Raw genomic sequence first — 12,468 nt, 5'->3', positions numbered from 1 at the left:
CTGAGGCGTTACCAAGAGGAAAAAAGAAATTCTGCCTCAAGTCTGCTGCATCCACTCCTGCTGCAGTTGCCAACCTGGTGGACTGACCTATACATTTTTGACCTGCTGGCCCCCAGAATCAAGTGAGCCAATTTTTTATAATAAATTTCTTTACCTATGGACATATAAGTGATAGTGGGTTGATAATGATAGAGTCTACTGGTTCCGTTTTTCTGGAAAAACCTGATTGATATAGAACCACATGTAAAATAAAATGTAAAAATCAAAGGCATTCAATAATTACTGCAATAAAAGTTATTTTTGACACCTAGAAATAGAAATCTGAACTTAGGAAGCGTTTTTGTAAATTCTACATGTATTCCATTGCTGTAATACCACCAGACTGATAAAACACACATAATCCTCACTGAGGGCTTTCTTATAAGTCAGCAGTGTCCATGAAAAGAAATTAAATAGGAAGAGCATTAGAAGTAGAGCAGAAGTTTTAAATTCCTTTTTTGTCTAGTAACCACATTTCCCTGGGCTTTTCTGACTTCCTTTGTCTGTGAGCTTGTTTGTTTTCTCTTTCTAAGTGGATTCTTATTTGTGATTAATACCTAGCCTATAAAAGTATCTGGACCTATGTTTAATCTATGGTTATTTTGAGTAAAAATTTTTCAATGTGTACTGATAACCAAATATCCCATACTAACAGAAAGAGAGATCCATTATATGTAATACCTAATGATTGAAAGTTGTCACTTTACTCTAATTCAAAATCATGAAATACAAAGGTTTTTGTTTTTTTTTTTTTTACTCTTTTAATACTGTACTTTTAAATTGACAAACTCTAATTCTCTAATTCTTCTTTCTCTGTGACCTCAGGTCAATGGAACATGAGACAAGTGTATTATTAATGTCAGAGATTTGAAATGAATTAAATAGTTAACACAAAGAATTAAGTCAGTTGATACATGAGGCTATACTAATAAAACATTCCTTTGATGCTTTGTGATTCATGTGAGTCTATATGCCACATGATTAGGAACCCACATGAATAGCAGCTAAGGCAAGATTGTCAATGTCAAGAAAATATGAGCATTTCAAAGACGTTTTGAAAAAAAGAAGGAATTACATAAAAATATGTGTAGCACTACAAGTCAACATTACAATTTATGCAGTATACTTTGTTCTTTTCTGTAAACACATAAACTTATTTTCAAGTCAAAGTATAATCTCCAGGAATTAATTTGGCAAAGGGTAATTTGGTTAGTTTAAATGTCCAAATGAGTAGTCAATATGTCAGGCATGAGGCCATAAAATCAGTTGGTCAGTAGCTGACATTTTGGTATTTTCTATATGAAACAGACTTTAGAAGTACGGTTTGCCAAGATGAGAATGCAGTAATATCTTGAATACTTAAAGCATAAGTAATGAATCCATCAATTAAGAGGATATTTTTTCTTTCTAGAAGTAAAAATTACAGGTAAAATCTATATTTAAATTTTTAAATATATATTTAAAAATTTTTAGGGACAACTTCTACATACTGGCAGATGTTTTGTACATATTTACCATCTCTGTGCAATAAGAAACGACCCTCATAAGTATCTTGTATTAGCAAATGCAAATTAAATTGTTATTTATATATAAATAAATCAATACAGTTTAAAATATAAAGATTAAAAGTTTCTGATAAACCTTGCATTAAAAAGAAAATTGAATTATGTTATTCCTCCAAGATTGATATTAATATATATTTATTCATTATCTTAATATACATGTAGAAATGAAATATTTAGCAATGGATATTGATTGAGTGACCATCCAATACTGAGTAAAAAAGTAGAGAGCAAGATATTTTATTTTTGAAAGAAATTTTTGTAATTTTACTCTACTTTCCACCAAGCTGCTCAAATCTATGTACTTAAGAGATTAAAAATAATTCAGAGTAATGATGTAAAAAGTAAAACTCATCTTTCCTATGATGATGTTTCCGAAACATGAAAAAATATGGACTTTATATAAAATATACTTTTTAGAACTAAAAATTTCAGTTCCACCGGAAGTGCTTAGATTTAACATTTACAGAAAAACTGTAACGTATTTTATGAGCAGTTTGTTTCAGAGCAAATGTTCATAATGGTAATTAAAATAATTTCATATTTCTAATCTCAGAATTGTTAAATGTTACACGCGCTTATTTCTCACTTACGTTAGAGCCTGAAACATTTCGAGGAGGACCTATAATTATGATCACCTCCATTAGTCTGTGGTCAGATTAGTGAGTTGGTTTTCAATTTGTGTTCAATTCAAACACAGTGGATGACTGTTTAATATACTAGAGGAACTAGTTTAGTAATTGTGGGTATTGGAAGTGAGAGATAATGAAAGCTCTAGCACAGGTCAGAGAAGCCATGCGTTGGGTTCCTGCACTCTTCCTTCCCCTTGCACTCACGATGCAGAGGTGAGGTGTTGAGGTTGCTAGGATAGTTGGGGATCTGAAGCAGTTTATAAACAATGGTTAAATGCTGCCAGCATCAACCCCCTGACTAGGACACAGCCACAATGTGATAATATGGCCAAGATGGGCTGTGTTCTAGGACACAACACCACCCTCCCTCCACAAGATATCTCTTGCATTAGTCAGCACCCAGGTCCACAGAAAACCCTGGTCAGGTCCCTAGGGGAGGGTAGGTTTGTGGTTTGGGTAGCAGAAAATTGAGTTCTCATCTGAGGGCCTTTTCATGTTCCAGTGAAGAAACAGGTGGCAAAGATTGAAGGAAAGAGATGCTCAAATTAATGGTTAAGAAATTGGAGGAGCTATTACAGGGCAGGACTGAGATCCTGAATGTGATTAGAAACACAGAGCATTAACTTACCAGTCTTCATTACTGGTGAACTTCCCTTGCTCCAGCCTGCACCAGCATCATTAATAACAATTATGTCAGTGCAGAGTGGTGGTTTTGCTGGATAAATGAAGTGAAGAGCAAAAGGCCAAATAAATTGAGAATATTGGTTAACAGATGATTTAAGTATTAATCCATGCATAGAAAAGAAGGGAGAACAAAAAGGGAAATACAGAAGATGAGGTAGAAGAGGGATCAAAAGAACAAAGTCAAAATGAGATAAAAGACGAAACATGTTAAAGACATATAGAGTCCCAATGTTAGAAGTTTGCGATCAAATAGTAAAGAAACCCAACTGATTATTGTAGAGATGAAAGAGTTCCAAAGAATGATGAGCTCCATTGATGTCAGTCTGAATATTTGAGATCAACCTGAGGGGAAATTTCCTGTGGTTTAGACCTGCAGATTATTTTCACTTGTGTCTTCTCACCGGGGCTCTCCGGCTCTCAATCGTACTGAATACCTCACACCAGTCTTATCTGCGCACAGGGCATAGATTGCATAGAGCAAAGCAATCCACGGCCCTGTTACTGTTGGATTCTGCTAAGAGGTTACCTAGATCATATGCAAAGCGAACTCGGTATAAAAGTAACTCTGATGTCTTCCTATGTTAACCATCCCAAATATTTGCATAATAGTGGAAGCCGTATATTCTTTCTTTCTTGAAACTATAAATTGCGGAAGTACTGTATGATTGAAATTCAGAGAAGAGGGAAATATTGGTTTCCTTTGTATTGTCCATGGCATTGCTTTTGTGATATTGCACATCCAACTATTAAGGCCCTTAAGGAATTCTAGGCTTTGGAATACTGTAGTTCAGAGTTGGCAAGTAAACAGCATGGATGCCGCCTAATTGATAATTGCATTTTCCCAGTTGTGTAGAGAATTAGCTGAAGATTTTTTCTTGACATACTGTCTCAAGCAGTCACTATCAATTTATCAGAATTTGTACTTCAGAAGCAAGCTATTTGACATTTCTAGCCTTTCCTTAGAAAACCCAGAAGGAGTCCGCATAATTGTCTTTGGTTCTAGTACTGTAGGCAAATGTTCAAGGACAAGTTACATCTAAAGGGACAGGAATGATTTGGTTTGATGACATTCACAAGCACACTGGGCTTCCTGAAACCCAGTCTATCCAAGGCAGGTTCCCATGGAGACTTCTAAAGCCAGAGGCGAACCCAGATGTTCTTATTTTCCACAAAGGCTTCTGCTTGCCTTTGTGATTCTGGATTTCACATTGTTAAAAGTGACCGATTCTGTGCTCTATCATGGCTATGTCTCTCCCCACCCCATATTTGATGTAAAACAAACATATTTATCATACCTTGTTAGACTATTTGTCTTAACAAATATGAAAGCATTCTACTGGAAATCTTTATATATATAAATATATATATATTAAAAATTCTATACCACGTACATTTTCTTATATTCTCAAAATTAGTAGAGTGAATCAGTATTATCTTTGTGTATTCATTCCAATGTGTAAAATTGAGGAATTTATAATACACAAAGAAGGAAATCAGTTCCATATTTGAACCAAATCTCCAAGTCTCTCAAGGACATTTTTAATTGAATACAGTTTATATTAATTTTTAGCAATATTGGAAGTAGATTTTCAGATAAACAAGGATTTTGTTTTATGACAGTAAAACATTTCATATTTCATCAACTTCCCATGTAAATATGAGGATATATATTATAAATGGGTCTGTCTGGGCTCTATCTCAGTACATTAAAATATTTGGCTGTACTTACACTAATACAACATTGCTTTAATTATTTTAATTGTTTATATTAAGAATTATATTTATATTAAGAATCCAATTCTTTATAAATCATTTGGCTTCCAGAAACCATATGCCCTCCTTTTGGTTTTGCATTTGAAACATATATCTTCCATTCTTTCTTATTCAATATTCCTTCATTTTTAGGATTTGTTTTCAAGAGGCAATATTATTTAAGCATTTTCTAGTGATTTGATGCTATTTTACTTAATATCTTGCCCATTATGTGGGCTACTGCACCCTTTTCTGTTTGGTTGCTTTCAGATTTAAACAAACAACACCCACCCCACCCCCCAAAAAAAACCATCCCTGCTCCCATTACTTCAAGCTATATCACAGAATGTGAACTTTTGGTTTGACAGATAAAACAGGTAACAACATTTATGTGTCATATTGCCTCTCCAGTATGACTACTGTGACTGCTTTATAGTGGTTTAGTTATTATTGTCTACAAAACTCCCTTTAAAAAAACCCCAAAAAGCCATACAGCATGTGGCACACCCATTTTAGGGAACTTATATGTTCTACTCCTGATTCTCATGTTCAGCCTACATGTCACATTGATTCAGCTAATGTGACGGCTCATGAAATCCCAAATGTGTAACAATTATCTAACATATTGAAGCAGTACTATTTTATTAAACAAATTTTACATATGATAATACATATAAAAGCTAAGTGTTTTTATTTTACAAAGAATACCCCCAAATTTTTTAATAAGCATTTAAGAAACTGTCTGGAATCTACAAAATAGTTTTGCCAGAAACATTGTTTCTATTAAAATATAAGTTGTGTGTTATTACTTGTTTGACCACTAGCTTGATGTCATGACGTTTGACCTCATAACTTCTGAGATTTTGAGATTTTTTTTAACTTCATCAAGCTTCACTCACCTAATTTTTTTTTAAAAAGTGAGATTATTATTTTTAGGAAAATTATATTTTAAATTTGTTTGGATTATGAGAAACAAACTGGGGAAACTACATTGTAAACTGTTATTATGCAAACTGTGAAAATTTATTGTGACATACATATGCCACATTCAGCTCCCAGTTTCTTATAAGACTGTCAGATTTTATATTATTCCCTCATTTGTTTTCATTGCCATGTCATGTAAGCAATTGCATGGGTGGCAGAAGTCACTAACAGATTTCAGCAGTTTATTTCCAGTGAGACTTCTAAGGAGATTTCTTTTTCCCCCCGAGACCTATTTAAAAGGCAAAGTAACAAGCACTTGATTCTGTTACTTTTAATCAAATAGGTTTAAAAAGCTGAAAAATTTAACATAACATTTTATGTTTTCAGTTTTTTATCAGGTAGTGAATTAGATACTGGGGAGCACATTGCTGTTTATATGTGAAAAAATATAAAATAAGAAATTAGGAATTTAAGAACACATAGACATTCTTGTAAAATTATATTTATAATATTTTACCTTTCTTTGCAACTTTTGATCAGAAAAAAACAAAAATATTATTCCATTTTCACTCCTCCATCCACTCTCACTTAAGTTTCTAAGATAAAAATTTTTTATTTTCCACTTCTACTTCTACTTCTTTATATTTTCCACTTCTACTTTTTCTTTCCACTTCTACTTCTTCATATTTGTCAATTGAAGAATTCTCATTCCGTTTTGCCTTTATTCCCACCCTTAACCCTCCACCTACCACCCCACAAAGGGCACATTCTGACAGCCTTACTGAGAGTTTTACCCAAATACAAAGAGTAGGTTAGATTCAGTGCAATGAAAACTTGGACAAATTTCCAGTCAGCTCTCCCTCTGCCCAACATGCAAACAAAAACCTATATCTGATCAAGCTGGGAGCCTCATTATAATGTTCTTATAGAATTTCATTTCTTCCAAAATAGTTGAGTATTGCCTTATCATGGCTTGGAAACAGATTATTTATTTCTATTTCTGATGACCTATCATATGACATAAATTTTAATATGTCTACCAAAGAATGCATTATTTAATTTTTTTATCTGGAAGCTGTTCCCCATAAAAATATCCAATCATAATTTTCTCAAAAGAATTCCATTTTTTTAATTGTAGCCATTAAAACACCATGTTATTAAAAACACATAATACTCTAATGCTTATTTTAAAATCACAGTCGTTTTCCTACCCCTTTCCATGTTAGAATTGACCATTGAAGGCCTATTATTTTGTTTTATATTTGATTCATTTCCATTTTTATCACCCCAAACCTACTCTGTTATTTCCTGATTCTTTAATCTTTGGCATAATCTATTGATTCTTATTATGAAAAATTAATCAACCTAATACAAAATCCCTCTCAACCCCATCCCCCAACACTTTCTTCTATCCTTTGTGGACATTGTATAACTTTTTGGGTAAATATTTAGTGTTTAATTTTTATATCTTTGTAAGTTTTGTTAGTGTGATATGGTTACATTTTCTCTTATATAACATTTGATTGAGATTTTGGAATCTAATTTTTTGATTATCTTTTTTTTCTATTTGAATTCATCCATAGAAGCACAAAAGAATTAAAAATTATATTTCAACATATAGAATGGAATCAGGTAATGGCAGTTTCATTTCAGTCTGAATATGGAGGCATTTCTCCTGAAATCCTTCTTCCTTTTGGTCTGTTCGGAATTCATTCTCCTCTTATCGCTTGGCTTTTATCCTTAAGATTTCTTTTCTTATAATCTTGGAAATTTTCTTTAACTTTCCTCGCTGGATTGTTCCCTCAACTCTTGTTTTATATCCTCTTTCTGGCTTTCCTGGCTTGTTTTATCAAATCATATTCACAAGTAGTTTCTGAAAATGATCTTGGGGGAAGACTTTTTTTTTTTTAAGAACTTGCATGCTTGAGAAAGAAGAAAAAAAAATTGGAGGTATCATGCTCCCTGACCTCAAACTATACTACAAAGCTATAGTAATCAAAACAGTATGGTACTGGAACAAAATCAGACACATAGATAAATGGAACAGAACAGAAGCCAGAAATAAACTCATTCACATATGGTCACTTAATCTATGACAAAAGAGGCAAGAATATACAGTGGGTCAAAGAGAGTCTCTTCAATAAATGGCATTGGGAAAACTGGACAGTTACTTGTAAAAGAGTTAAACGACCATTTTCTAACACCATATACAAAAAATACACTCAAAATAGATTCAAAACTGACTTAAATGTCAGACCTGAAACCGTAAAACTCCTAGAAGAAAACATAGGTAAGCAGCAAACTCTCTGAAATCAGTCTTAACAATTTTTTTTTTAGATCTGTCTCCTCAGGCAAGGACAAAAAAGCAAAAATAAATGGGACCACATGGTTACAAGAAAATTATTCAAGCAATTCAAATGAAACTTTAAAATTAGTTTTAGTTTAACCAAACAATATGACAAGTTTGTCAATTCTTCATTTTTATTTTTCTTTTAGTGCAGAGAACACCATACTAATGTCTTTGAGCAGTGTTCTCATCAATTTTGCATATTTCCTTCCAAATCTGTTTGAAGGGCCAGTAAAGTAAAATGAAAGTTGCAAAATTTGGCTTTACATCTACTTATTCTCATCATTGCATCAAGACATTATATCAGAGGTTTCTGGACTAGAGCCAAAGGCCAGTCTTTTCTGTAAGATTTTTAAGCAGAATTAAAGTAGAGCCTGTGACTAGCTTCTTCAATTTACATCTCCAAAAGTTAGCATAGTACCTGGCATATAGGAAATATTTTGCAAGTGTTAAGTGAATTGTATATATGAATGATGAATTATCTATGAGTTATACAATAAATTTAGTTGAGTAATATAAGTGAATTATATATTTACACATATATATGCAAATCTGAGTAACATAATTCACCAAAAATAGCATGATTTTTACAAAAGGCACTAGTGCTGGAGGATAACTTCATCAAAATACTCTTTATGATCACATTAGTAATTTGAAGGATGAAGATTCAGTTTATTTATTTATTATTTTTCTTCCATTAAAATCATTGTAATCACACTGTGTGGATCTGCTCAAGCTTCAAAGCTGATACTACATCTGTCTCTATTCTACCAAACTAAGCTTTTTTTGGTAAATGTGAAGCCTGTTCTAGGGTAGTTTGGGAATATTGAGAACTTGTGTAATAAATAAAAATTTAGCTCTTTCTGCTAGCTAAAATAATAAATAGAATAATTAGTCTAATTGAAGATTTTTGAAGGCCTAATTTGGTACAGTAACTTTAAATAATAATTATTAGGCCTTAGTAGATATATGAATCACCCTGACTGATGTCTTTAGATTTCAGAGATTAACTTGTAAAAAGCTTGAGTATAAGGCCTTATGGATTTTGAATTTATGCATTTACAACACTATAAATGTAATTTTTCAAATTTAAGGAAAATATAATTATTCGATTATTATTAATGAGAGACATTGAAGATGGAAGAATACTGAATAAATGGCTTGATGATGAGAAGTCACAGGTGTGTTAAAAGGTAACTGAGGTACATTATACTTTTTCGAGAGTTCATTTGATTGATTAGAATTGGGCAGCACCAAACCAAAGATGGTTAGGAGCAGCATGGAAGCAAAGCAAGGACATTATTTGATTAGCTGTCTCTTAGGCAGTGCCTTATTTGGGAAAGCCTACTTGCTGTTTGTGATTGGTTGTTCTAAGTTTCATTTCTTGGATTCAAATGAATTGACTCCAGCTTAGGTTTTGGTTTGCTTACATTAACTACCAAGGCATAAGAGCCACCTCTTTCTAGCCCCCTTGTATAATTTAACAGGTGATTTTCTTCATTTCACTGAAGGGAGGAGGAAAAACAGGTTAAACAGATACTACACTTCAATAAGATATTTTGCCTTTAAAGAATTGTACCACTAGTGCTGTTGTCTACCTGATCTTTTGAAACATTTACAAGAGTGCCACTTACAATATTAATAAGACAGATAACAAAAAATGAAAAGAAAAAGTTATCTACTGTGTCTTCATCTGTGTGATGCAGACTTTCTCCATGTTGAAATCTTGAGAATTACTAAGTTATGAAAATAATAAAGAATTACTGAGAAGATAATTTATAATTATTTTTAATATGGCTGATTTTAATATTATTTTAATGCCTAATAAATACAGAAAGAACATGGCAAAATTCTTGTATTTTTATCTTCAAGGATCAGTTCTTGGAGAATTTGTTTTAGTGTATATACAACTTTTTTTCAGGAGTCTGTGTTTTCCCATGTTTTAATATTGGGGTTATTATTTTTTACTGACTTTAGTTGATTAAGTATGCCAGATACCAATGGTGAAATGATGACCAACACCAACAGATTTCTGCCTCTGCCTCAAAGGAGTATATACTCCATTGGAGGAAAGAGATGACTTAAGAATGATCATTAACAACAATAATAAACAAGTCATAAGGCTTGAGAATTTTAGTTTGTCAAGTATGAGATGTTTTTGAGAGCACACAGTATTGTGTCAGATTAGTCACTCTTCAGAAATATAACATGATTTAGTTTAGAATTGATAAGTGATTGGAATAATTGTAAATTTAAAAAAGAATAAAGCTCATTCAGTAGTTTTGTGTCGGAGATGACTCAGACAACATCATCATACAATGTTCTAGCTAAAAGCATTGAAGAACAATTCACTGAGTCATAAAAAGGATTTTTGTTCAAATCATATAAAAATCATTACCACATTACCTATAATTACCCTTAATTACAGATAAAACTTTTGTCATGCAGTGAATTCCTGATATTTAATGAAAGGCATATGACAGTGAGATAAATTAGATTAACATACATGTGCAATTCACAAATATTTAGGACAGTATATGTTATGTCAAACTAATAGTGAATCAAAGGCTTATAAGCAAGACTAGGTCTATAGTCAATGAATTTGCAAGTTGTTCTGTGCTTACTTGTCATCAAGTGCTTCATGCACTTTGTGTGAAAATGTATCCCTTTGTAAGTAAAGTATTTATGTAGCAGGCAAACAGACAAAACAACCTCATTAAAATAGAAGAAAAAATTTGCTTAACTTTTTTTTGAATCACTGAACCTGTTTGTTTTATTTGAGGTCATCAGCCAAATGATACATTTGATAGTTATTGAAAAGCATGTCTCCAGATTTGTCTTGCTACAGTCTTCAATTCAATTTTATGCCTCAATTGTGTTTACTACCGGATCAAGCTAAAATAAGCAATGATTACCTGACTCTGGTGTTACTAGCCTTGTTTCTGATAACACTTCAGGTGGTTTTAAAACATTCCTAACTTGTTCTGCACATCTGGACCAGGTTAGTTGCCTGGATATGAATCAAAGACTATGTTAATCTAGGTACATATGTTTTGTTAGAAAGTTCAGTCTACATTGGTTGGAAGAAAATTTCAAGAGCTGGACAAAAGTTTAAAGGATAGTCTATGAGAATGTGTGTATAAACAAGTAGGTGGAATTTTTAGCTTGAAGGCTGGAGGAAATGTAGAGTTGGCTTTAATATATGTATTATACCAGTGAAGGAAAGAGGAAGATTTAAAGCATTGCATCATCTGATCTCCAGGTTCTGCCAAAGCAGAATAGCAGCTTGATTATTGCTCAAAACAAGGAGGGAATATAGGTTAATTCAGGAAGGAAAGGGAAATCATAAGGATAGTTGGAGAGATGACAGTGTACAACCAATAATTAAAATATGAAAAGTGCTTTTGAAGTTGATCAACTTAAGGAATAGTAATACAATACACCTTAAAGGAAGACAGCAATAACTAATAGACTAATGTTCTTATTTTTCAAAGAAATAGATTTAGTTTGTTACTAAATTAGCTAAATTGGTTACAGTTTCCCTGTAAAGATGCTATTCAATTCAAGTCTTTAACTTTCTCAAATGTATGCCTTGTGGAAATGGGAAGTTTAGATTTTACTTTCAACTATAAACATGTTCTCTCATATTAATCTTGCATAAATGATGGTGGTTTAAATAATTTGACAATTCACAAGTTATGTGTATCAATATTAGGAATATTAGTATTTGTTTTAAATACTCCAAAATTAATTAATACCAAATTTAATTGATACCACATTGGAAATTTGGAGATATATTTCATTTATTGCATACCTCGATTTATCTAAGATTATTTATTTTGGATACTTTGAATATTTTGATTTTGGTCTCTTCTTTTTAAGCCAGTTTAGCACAACTAAAACTAAGCTGGCAAGAGGGAAGGTCTTGGGTATAAGGTTTGGTGGGTGGTATGTGAATGTCATGTGAGCATAGGACATTATTGAGTCTAAAATATCCTATAGCGGCAGACATGTTAGTCATTTTCACTTTTTAAAGTGAGAAGTAGGTTTAAATACCACGAGAAGAATCTCAAGTTTTACGTAGCTGAAAAGATTCCTAGTTCCTTGTTTGTGCATATGATTATAGGCATATATTCCTGATGGGTTTTCTAATTTGGGGTATTAACTTCAGATTAAGTATTATATCTAACCTAATTTGGAGGATTTTCTAGCACTGTATAATATAGTCCTTTGTTTGCAATAGGAAACTGAGTACAATGTAAAACCACACTAAATTCTGCAAAGCTACTGTCATTTGTTAGCATAAAGTAGGCAGATATAGCTAAACAGCATTTTGGGGAACCATTTGCAATGCATTGCTTAAGACCCAAAGTAGGTGCCTTTGATTTCCAGCATACATAGAAGGCGATATTCAACAACAATAATATGTGAATAGAATTTAAATGTGTAATTTAAACCATAAGATGATTTCCATCATCTACTAATTGTCCCATTATTATTATAATCACAAAATACTTTAACATTGGTT

Source organism: Kogia breviceps, chromosome 16 (assembly GCF_026419965.1).
Source record: "Kogia breviceps isolate mKogBre1 chromosome 16, mKogBre1 haplotype 1, whole genome shotgun sequence".
Taxonomy (NCBI): domain Eukaryota; kingdom Metazoa; phylum Chordata; class Mammalia; order Artiodactyla; family Physeteridae; genus Kogia; species Kogia breviceps.
The sequence above is the reverse complement of the archived record's forward strand: the minus strand, read 5'-3'. Positions refer to the sequence as shown.